Source organism: Vulpes lagopus, chromosome 9 (genome assembly GCF_018345385.1).
Source record: "Vulpes lagopus strain Blue_001 chromosome 9, ASM1834538v1, whole genome shotgun sequence".
Taxonomy (NCBI): domain Eukaryota; kingdom Metazoa; phylum Chordata; class Mammalia; order Carnivora; family Canidae; genus Vulpes; species Vulpes lagopus.
In genome coordinates, this window is record NC_054832.1 from 30,552,680 (window position 1) to 30,564,038 (window position 11,359).

The window sequence follows — 11,359 nt, forward strand, 5'->3', positions numbered from 1 at the left end:
TAGCATGTTTCCCAGGCATGTCCATGTCCTAACATGGACTCAAGTAAAACTCTTGTTCAATTTGTGTTGACCTTTCTTGGTGCAGTTGTCAGGATATCAGAGCATCAGAGTACCTTACCTGAGAACACCTGGGGGGTCATCTGGAACTTGGCATTCAGTACCACCGCAGGCCCTTTGTTTCCTCTCTAACTTCACAGGTACATCTAGTGAGTTCTCCTAATATCGGATCTCCTCAATTTGAGTTGATCTTTTTATTTAAGCTGTTCTCTAGGGATTGAAGTTTTAGATGATCCAAATGGGATTCTTTTGACATGTCTGAATTATTTCTCTTATGCACACAATTACAGAAAGCTGACAAGGTTAAGCAACCAGAAACTAGGAAGTCATTTGGTTCAATTTAGGAAACCTCCAACTTTAGGGGAGGGGCCAATGCTCACAGAGGAATTCTTTGATTTATTTGTTGCTGTGGCTTGGGCATCTTTGGACAAAACTAGCCATATTAAATTGGAAAATGGGAAATGACTAATTAATGGGACTGTAGATTATTGCTATCTTGCAAATAGATTTGTTTTAATAAAAGGGAGAGGTTTGGAAATTGAGCTTTTAATGTTCTCTCCAAAAATATTAAACAAAGGCTAGATTTTCTTTTTATCTTGTGTATATGTGTCTATGTGTGTTACATGAGATGTTTTTCTACCTCTGGATGGGTATCACTAAAATTAATTTGTAAAAGAGCTATTTAATTGCTTAAAAATTTGGATAAAAATTGGTTAAGAATAAGTGCTATAAAAACTAAGCATTCTATAATTCATAAAGATAGAGACTAACCCAAATGTTTTGCAAGTGAGTTAGGGACAAATGGGGCTAGGCAGGGCTAGGTAAGGGGCCATGGAAATAGGCTCTCAAAAAAATAAAAAAATGCTGAGGTGTAAGGAAACCAGAGATAAAGGAACAAACCAGACTACTCTCCCTAGGTATAGGTGGGCAGGGTGTCTTTTTATGACAGTCATCTTTGACCAATAAAGAAAGACCCCAAAGAAGAAGTAAGGCATTAAATATGTTATCTTTAGTCCTTACTCAATGGTGATATGAGTAGAGAATGTTAAAAGGATTTAGGATCCCGGGTTGGCTTCCAATGAAAGACCAATCCTACAAGCCCTCAGTGGCAACCCTGTTGGGACCACTCTCACTTGTGAGAGCTTTCTCTGTAATTTTGCTTAACAAACTTCTTATTGCTGTACTCATTCTCCCTTGTCCACGAGATTCATTCTAGTTTAAGTTTGTTGCTTTAATTAAAGTAGGCATGTCTTTTGGAGTTATCAATATAAAATGTCATACAGATAATAGCCTTTTTTCTACCTAAATATATTAGTTAAATTAATATTTTATCTGTTGTAGCCTATCAGCAAAAAAAAAAAAAAAAATTACTTAAAAGGATGGTTGCTTTTGCCTGTCCATGAGGTTCTTTTCTTTTTCTTTTTTATTTTATTTTATTTTTTTTTTTAATTTATGATAGTCACACAGAATGAGAGAGAGAGAGAGAGGCAGAGACACAGGCAGAGGGAGAAGCAGGCTCCATGCACCGGGAGCCCCACATGGGATTCGATCCCGGGTCTCCAGGATCGTGCCCTGGGCCAAAGGCAGGCGCCAAACCGCTGCGCCACCCAGGGATCCCTGTCCATGAGGTTCTCATGGGTAATTAATAAAAACAAGTAGGCTGGGACACCTGGGTGGCTCAGTGGTTGAGCATCTGCCTTTGGCTCAGGATGTGATCCTAGGGTCCTGGGATTGAGTTCCACATGGGGTCCCTGCATGGAGCCTGCTTCTCCCTCTGCCTATGTCTCTGCCTCTCTCTCTGTGCCTCTCATGAAAATAAATAAATAAAATCTTTAGAAAGAAAAAGTAGTAGGGATCCCTGGGTGGCGCAGCGGTTTGGCGCCTGCCTTTGGCCCAGGGCGCGATCCTGGAGACCCGGGATCGAATCCCACGTCAGGCTCCCAGTGCATGGAGCCTGCTTCTCCCTCTGCCTGTGTCTCTGCCTCTCTCTCTCTCTCTGTGACTATCATAAATAAATAAAAAAATTTAAAAAAAATAGAAAAAGTAGGCTGAATAGATGTTTATAGGAGAGTTTAAATGGCTTTCAAAATCTTCAGTAGCCTGAAACTTTGAAGTTTTGCTAAGTTAAATGATTAATTGGGTTGAATTAATTAGATATTTAAGTCTTTTCAAAATAACATAGAATTCTAAATTTTTGATTACTAGGTTTGTATGCTTTTGGCAGAGAAACTGAGGATTCTTGGATCTATTGGTAAACAAGCTTTGTGCTTACTTGAAAGATTGTATTATGGAAAAAACATGTTTCTATGAACTATGAAACGTATTCATAAGTTTCTGATCTAAAGAATTCTGGTGTAACAGTTCACAATTGATTACTACTTAGCTTTCACTCTGGACACTAAAGTTTTTAAAAGTAAAAAGTAAAAAAGTAAAAATTCTAATAAGTATCATTCCTGGTTGTCTTAATTACAAGGAAAGCAACTCTATGTGCAAGAAAGGATGCATTTTTTTATAAGGCATGAGGAATGGGAATATATTTTTCTTGAGGGGGAAAGAAAGTAATTTTGTCCTCAAAGGAGACTGGTTATTTAGAGAGAGAAGGCTTCGGACAAAAATCTAAATGAAAAAGAAAATTATAGAAACTTTGTAAAGGGGAATCTTTAGAAAAAACATTTGTGCTTGGTCAGGAATGACTAAGACTGGAATGAGTGCATTTTAAAAGTACACACACACAAAAAGTACACTAGTATAAGATTGAGATTCAGTTTTTTATATAGTCAATTTTCTTAGATTATTGATCTATTCTTGGTAAGAAATAATAAACGTTTTTCTTTATCTGCCAAGAAAAAAAAAGTTTCTATCCTTTGTCTTTATCATGTCTGATTACCTAAAATTAAAACTTTCCAATATTAAAAGGGCTCATGTTTTGCTAATAACTGTATATAACCTTTTGTTATCACCACCTTGGTTAAATGTGAAGTTTATAATAATCTGTAATTCTATTTAGCAATGCAGTTTAAAACCTTCTATGGTTTTTAACAAAGAGTTCCCAAGTATTCAAATTCTAAATGAAGTTTCTTTGACTAGTCTTGTTTATTTGGTATGTTTAAATTACAAGGGAAGAATTGTCAAATGATGAAAAACCATCTTAGGTTACAGTTGTAGAGGTAAATACTCTGTTTTAGAAATTGTATGAAATTCCTAATGTTTTCATACATTCTGGAATAAGGTCATATCAAATGATGTTATGTCACAGAAATAACCAGATTTCCTTGTCAACTGCATAATAATGAACCCTCATCAGATCTTTGTGGCTGTTTCTTTGTCTTTTTTCATTTATAGTTCTGATACTCTTGCAAAATGTGTTTCTTCTTCAAGGAGATTCATGAAGAGGACTTTTGGCAAATACCTGTTTCTAATATATTTTAAGTCCTAAAACTAAGCTGGGTAAGAATTTCCAAAATTACTGGGAAAGCTGCATTCAAACAGAACAAAGATTAATAATGATACTAAATGATTATATAGCTGATTATAAAAGATAATATATATCTTATATAGATTATATAGATTATATATATAATGATTATAAAAGATGATTATAGTTTGGTGACTTTTGTTTGAAATGTTGCTTGTCCTCTAATGTTTGATCTTCCAGAATTAAGGAAACTTTTAAGATACCTACATTTTACAGAAATAAATGTTTCACCTTGTTTATGAAGGAATATTCTCTTTTCTCCCTACCTGAACCCTCTAGAACTCAAAACCTGTCAGTGAATATTCTTTCTTCATGGCAACTATTTGCATAAATTCAATAAGAATCTGTTCTCCTTGGAAAAGAATACCATTGGAAACATTAGTTATATTATACCAAAGCTTTGACTGTAATATCATATTTGAGAGACAGGCATAGCCTCAGATCTGACCAGACAACTTTAAAGAATGAAGGCTGACTGTATGGAACAAGAGAGAACCTTGGAAATGTTGACCTGATACCTTGCTTTCGAAAATTCCCCCCAGATGAGTAAAGAATGTAACTTCCCTGGCAGGTACAGATGAGTAAAGGACAGGAGGGGCTAGGTAAGGGGGCTATAGGATCAGGCTCACAAATATCCCCAAAATGTGGAGGTATAAAGAAGCATAAGGGAACAAACCAGACCACCATGCCCTAGGTGTCAGAGGTGGGGTCTTGTGTTTTTGTTGTTGTTGTTTTTTAAAGATTTTATTTATTTATTCATGAGACACACACACACACACACACACACACACACACACACACACGAAAGACAGAGAGACAGGCAGAGACAGAAGCAGGCTCCATGCAGGGAGCCCGATGTGGGACTGGATCTCAGAACTCCAGGATCGTGCTGGAGCCAAAGGCTGATGCTCAATCACTGTGCCACCCAGGCATTCTTGGGGTCTTGTTATAACAGGTACTTGTGACCAACAAAAATTACTGGACCCTAAAAAGTAAACCATTAAAGGTGTTATCACTAATCCTTACTCAATGGTGCTATCAGAAGAGATGTTAAAAGGATTTAAGTTCCTTTGTTAGCTTTCAATAAAAGACCAACCCTGAAAGCCCTCAGTGACAACCCTGTTGGGACCCTTCTCACTCCTGAGAGCTTTTTCTATATCCTCACTTAATAAAACACTATTACTTTACTCATTCTTCTTTGTGAGATTCATTCTTTGTCTCTGTGAGACAAGAATCTCACTCTCCCACTTCACAGGGACCTCAGGATATTTTGGATTCATCAAGAAGAGAAATTCACCCAAATCTACAGGCATTGTAGGCAAATCTTGATGTTAAGTATTTGGCTTCTGGCCTTCAGAGGTTATGAAAAGCTCAATTTGAAATTCCCTATAAAAAGTGCCAGCAAAACAGATTTCAAGAACTTAAATGGTAAATCACCATTCTTACTCTGCTTCTGTGCTTTCTTTATTATAAAAAAGTTTCAGTAACACATCTTTGTAGATATTATTTGATTTTAATACCATTCATTATACACTGGACTAAATCCTGATTTCTTCTAGTATCCTCTAACTAATGCCTGATACAACTCTTCCAACTAACATTTGGATTTTTCTTCCACCTTTCTGACTTCAATCATTTGAAAACTAAAACTGCTCTTCTTCTGGGAGCTCTGCAAACAGAAAACATAAGCAGCTTGATGTAAAGGACTCACTGGAATAGCTTGTGTGTAGACAATCTTTGTGCCTATGGTTCAGTGGGCCACTCAAAGATCATCAGAGACATTTGAATTACAAAGTAGAATTAGAAGTAAATGACATCAGAGTACATTGCTTTCCCAAGATTTGGGACCAGGTCTATACTTCTACCCTTCTTTTTTTAAATTGCAATATTAGAAGATAGTAAACCTATGTATTTGCTTTTACCTCCCCCTTTATTGCATCCTGACAAAATATTATGATTACCTGCTGATTTAACTAACATAACTTCAAATACTATCCTAGTACTTTATTATGATGAGAACTTAGATAAAATATATAATGACATTTTGGGCACATTTTAATGTTCCTTTAGCTACATTGGTGCTTATATATTATAAAGGACCTCTATTCGAAAAAAACCTTTCAATAAGTACTACCTAATTCAAATTTAACCTGAATTATATACAACACTTGACAGACTAACCATCTTGACTCTATAAAGTTAGATAGTAATTTATTGAGAAAGATTCTTAGGTACAGTGGGAGAAATAGTGGAAGCTTGTCCAAAATGCCAAAATATCCAATGTGCCCACACTCTGTTTTTTTTTTGTTTTGTTTTGTTTTTTGTTTTTTTTTGTGGATGGAATAGCCCAAGACAAAATAAGAAACGAAAATGGGTATCTATCAGAGCTACTACTTTAGGAGTAACTTGGTGGATTCAGCCCCTCCCCCAGATTTTGAGGATTTTGAAGAAGATTTTGAGGTAACTTTGGGTCAATGCCCTTTTTATTTACTATAGACATCCAAAATATACAGCTCCCCTCATTTGTGGAAAATCATTTAAAGACTTCTGTAACTTATATAAATGTTCAATTACTGCCTTGGTTTCCAAATTTATGGACAACCTGATCTTCCAATGTTTTTTTAACATCTCAAAAAATAAAATAGTTCCTATTTTTATTTTTTAAGGTTTAATTTCATTTAAAATTTTTATTTATTTTTTCTTAATCTCACAATGTACATACGTACTTTACCAACTGTGCCAGCCAGCACCCCCCCCCCCCCAATTTTTTTTAAATACCACCAGAGTTCTTCCTATTGGAGGAAGATGGGCTTATTGTCCAAAGATTCTTGTTAGATTCCAATATCCACCGACATCTGTAAATTTAGGCAAAATATATGTTATGCCCTGAACAACAATGGAACCCTGAATTCATTCCAAGTTGGCCTGTAACAGTTATGACTCTATAAACTAACATATGGTATGGGAAATAGAAGATTTTGTGGGAAGGTTTAACAAAACACTTCTGTAGTAGTCTGACTTATTTTGTAACCAGAGTACTTTTTATCAGAACACTACTGTTATATGGTATAATACTGGCTGTGCAATTCAAAGAGAATTGCATGATACTAACAAAATGTATACTAATATTGATATTGAGGACCAGAAGTTTGGGGAGATAGAATTACAACAGCCACAAGATACATTATCTATAAAACTAATTGGCCGGAGAAATTCTTACATATAACAACAGAAATATACCATTTTAAACTAATCAGCTCAAATGTATCACAAGGTACAAATAATTATAGATAAAAAAGGTAATGAATACTCAATTTAAGATTATCAAAATACTTGTAATGGATTTTCTAATTCTGTACCTATTCCCATTGGTTGCTTCAGTTATTACTACTTGGATTTTTAAAAAAATATTTTATTTATTTGAGAGAGAGAGAGAGACAGAGAGTGCAAATGGGGGGAGAGGGACAGGGAGTTACTAATTGGATTTTTGTTACTAATTCTGCAGGTCTACTACAAAGGTTACTAAAAAATGTAAAGGCAAAACTTACCACAAAGCACATGTACAATGTTTCCACGACAGTTTGATCTCAAATTGACCTAAAAAAGAAACAAAACAAAACAAAATAAAACCCAATTGTAATATTTCCTACTACAGGCCATACTCTTGACCTTCCCAGGTGGACTCCTAGACAACCTAAATCAGGCCTAGCATCAAGGGACAAAATAATGATCATCTCTGCTTTCTTTCTAAAGAGAAATGATGAGAGAAAAACTCTATAAAGGCCTGATTTACAAGAGAAGCAATTTTAGATTTCTTCCTAAGACATGACTATATATAAACTTTCAACTTTGTTCAAACCAAAAGCCTGATGTATGGCTCACCAAGTATATATTGTACATCTGCTTTGTGAATGAGTAGTCTAAAGGGAAACCATCTTGTTCCTGGGACACCAAACAATGCTCCTATTCCCTGAATTCCTTTATGATAAAACTCTTGATTCCTGCCTATATGCTAATCTATAACCCTTTGAGCTTTTGCAAGATGTAAAAAAGTATATAAGCCTGTAAAGACTGTTCATTTGCCAGAACACTTTCTTCCTTAAAAAATGTGCTTCCCGGGGATCCCTGGGTGGCGCAGCGGTTTGGCGCTTGCCTTTGGCCCAGGGCGCGATCCTGGAGGCCCAGGATCGAATCCCACATCAGGTTCCCGGAGTATGGAGCCTGCTTCTCCCTCTGCCTATATCTCTGCCTCTCTCTCTCTCTCTCTGTGACTACATAAATAAATAAAAATTTTTTAAAAAAAATGTGCTTCCCTAACTTGGGCTCAAATAAAACTTTCCTACTTCTAGAGTTTCTATAAGGGTTTATTCAATTTTCATCAACAATATGTATTAAAGTGACATAACATTTAAATCAGATCCTTTATGCATTGTTTATACCCCTAAATTTGCTAAAAATAATAAGAAGGGTGCATTAAATAAGTCATATAATGCATGAGTGAATATAAGAAAAGCATAAATTGGAGCCAGATAGACCTGAATTTGAATTTTTCAAGAACTAGATACTTAAGATCTCTGAATATCAGTTTCCTTTAACAATATGTAGAGTAGTCCTGGTATGTGCTAAGTACTGTTTAGGGCACTAGAGATACAGTGGTGAACAAATGGACACCATGTCTGGGTGCTGCAAGAATATGTGAAGAGGTTACATATACTGCAGGAACCTGGAATGGTTTGACAGCACTGAGCCATAATTCTTGATGTTAGACTCAAGTCAGTGCCCTCTTAGATGAATTTCTGTGGTCATTATTTCATAGATCTTTCTAACTTGCCATAGGCTGTTCTTCCAACACCCCTGGGAATATATGAAACATAATCATGGACATTTCACATCGAATATTAATGTTAGATATAGTGATAAACTGGTTGAAAGGATAGATTACCCAATTCTTTAGGATATACAAGTATACAAAAGCTGATTCTGTAGAGAAGTCTTTTTTTTTTTTTTTTTTTAACTTCCAGTCGATTTTAGTAAATGGCAGTTTCCATATCACATGCTACACCAGTTCACCAGTTCAGGGCAAGAATTTTCTAATAAACATTTTCTAATATTAAAACTGCTTTCCTTTCCCATCATTCAACGTTCTACCCTGAATTGAGAGAGAGAAGCTGGATGGGCCCTAAGTTGCTGGGGGAAATCCAGATTGATCTGTTTCCTCTTCATGAGGAGATAGAGCAGGAAAGGCACGTCCAGCCCCCCAAACAAAGGACTAACAAGCATAAACATGTTGTTCCACCCTTAGCCTGGCCTGCCCTTGAAAAGGCCTGTGATTTTCACTGGGATAGTGGCTCCCATTATTTCTTGCAGTGGAGAGCCTCTACCACCAATGGTAGGCCAGGCTGGCCTCGGCCATCTTGTGCATGTCACGCTTCTTCTTGATCACAGGGCCCTAGTTGTGAAAAGCCTCCAGCGGCTCGTGTGACAACTTCTCTGGCATCAGCATCCGCCGGTGCTTCTTCTCCCTGCACTCCTTGATCATCCACTTCATGGCCAAGAAGCAACGACGCTGATGGGCAAGTGTCACCGGGACCGGATAAAAATGGCCCCCTCCGAGGATGGGACCAGCCCTATCACGGGCTCGCAGCTCCGCAGGCTGGGTGGAAGACGGCAGAGGGGTTGCCTTCCATGGTGGCCTGTTCCTCTGCGGAGGCGGCAGGGTACTCCTCAAACTGCTTCCGTTTCACAGCTTCCAGAGTCTGCATCAGGAGGGATCTGGGCAGGACTGTTTCCTCCTTTCAGCAGCATGTTGGTGAGTTTACTGACCTTGGGGTCTTCTCACCCAGAGCTTGTTTTCGCCGCTGGAGCAGCTTTGGTAAGTAAGCTGAGTCTTCCTGAGTTCCGGTTCATACTTCTCTTCCTCGGTCAACTCTGCCAATGGTTTACGGTAATACTCCTGGTCTATCCGTGGGTCCTTGTATTCGGGACCATGGCGGCTCCAGCTCACCTGGGTTAGCCCCGGAAGCCGCAGGACGGCACTCCGCAGGTTCAGCGCCAGGGTCCGCCAGCCTCCCTCAGCCTTCACCGTGGGGGCCGCCATCTTGGCGGCCGTGAGGACCCTGCGAAGGCTGCCCTTGGCGTGCCTGAGCGAGTAGGCGTGAGAGGGGGGGAAAGGCTCCACAGGGTCCTAAATCTGTTCGTCGCTCCATTAATGCGGGCGAGAAGTCTCTCCCTCCGAGGTCCAAAGGCAGGAGCCAAAAGGAAACATTCTGCATCTCATTATCCGCCGCAGCCTGTCACGACCCTCAGAAGCGGGGCTGTCTCTGCTCAGGCTCCTTGCAGGCCCCTGAGAAGTCTTTATTGTAACTTTATCAGATGTTATTAATCCCTGACACCTTTACTTGCGCCTTTCCCCACCTATATTCACTCCCTTGAACCTCCCCTAGTGTCATGAGAAAGATAATTAATTTCTCTTTGCAGACATGAGGACTGTAGTTCTCCCCCTTCCTATCTGCCCATCTCAGTTAATGGGTCTCAGTCTTTCTCACTGCTATGTGCCCACTGAGCTCTGGGACACTTAAGCAGTCCTGAGGCTACAGTCATTGATGCTGGGTACATAGCCATTAATTCCAAAGTAACATTTGCTCCAAAGGAGCATGAGAGAAGAAAAAAATTTCTATCCTGATAACAAACACCTAAGAGAAAAACAACAATGAAAATCTGATAACAGTATGGTTGCTATAAAAATGAAATTTGCCTATGTGTGATATTTACAGGAATGTAATAAAAATCCCTCACAGTCAGCAAAAAGGCAGCTTATATATCATACAAAGAACCTTCTTGAAACCAAGAGTAAATTCCTATAGAATATGCATCTGAAATACAGAAAAAAAACCATAAAGAAAATGGTCATTAAATTCCCAGCATCTGAAAAAAAAAAAAAAAAGAGGAATAAAAACAGAGAGATTTACATGAATCATATTTGAGAAATTTCTAACTGAGCAAAGCAACAAAATGAGTCCTGAATATGTATTCAGATAGTTACTGATGGAAAAATGTGAGCAAAAACCAAGATAGAAGGTCATAACTAGGGGCACCTGGGTGGTTCAGTCGATTGTCTGCTTTCAGTTTAGGTCATGATCCCGGGGTCCTGGGATTGAGCCCTGCACTCTGGCTCCTCGCTTAGCAGGGAGACTGCTTCTCCCTCTCCCTCTGAACCTCTCCCCTTACTCATGTTCTTGCTTGCACATGCTCTTTCTTTGTCTCTCTCTCTAGTAAATAAATTAAAAAAAAAATATTTAAGTGGTTAGGATCCTCTTTTAATTTCCGAGGAAAAGGGGGTAGCACCATGTAGTGCTCTGTCAACCCAAAACCCAGGTGGTAGCATTGATCTTCCTGAAAGGACATTCCTCACTCTCAAGCACCCCAAAGCTTAAATGAACTACAGAATCAGACCACAGGGGAGATTTTAAATATTAAAGATGTTTTAAAATTGTTTTTGTTTTTAACCTCTGGCAGTATTTATATCTGAAACAAGAAGTCTTGACCCATTTACAAACAAAACACAAGTTTAAAAAAATACCACTATGCCTAGCCCATTATACCATTTTTCTAAGCATTTAAGCATTTCCAATCCATGGGATTAGGAGATCATAAAACTACTGGCCTACTAGCTGCACCTTTTTTTGAGCTAATTCTTTATAGATCAGTGGATGTTCATCTACCATAATTGATGACTGGAATTTCTTTGTCCTATTAGAATAAATGGGCTTCTGAGCACAAGCAAGAGTCAAAATTCTGGAAAGCATAGAATCTGGATACTATATACAG

At 38.1% G+C, this 11,359-nt stretch overlaps 1 pseudogene; it reads right to left on the bottom strand.

Annotated features, from left to right (window-relative positions):
- Positions 1 to 8,909: 8,909 nt before the first annotated feature.
- On the bottom strand, positions 8,910 to 9,629 carry LOC121498580 (annotated as a pseudogene).
- Between the last annotated feature and the right edge of the window lie 1,730 nt (positions 9,630 to 11,359).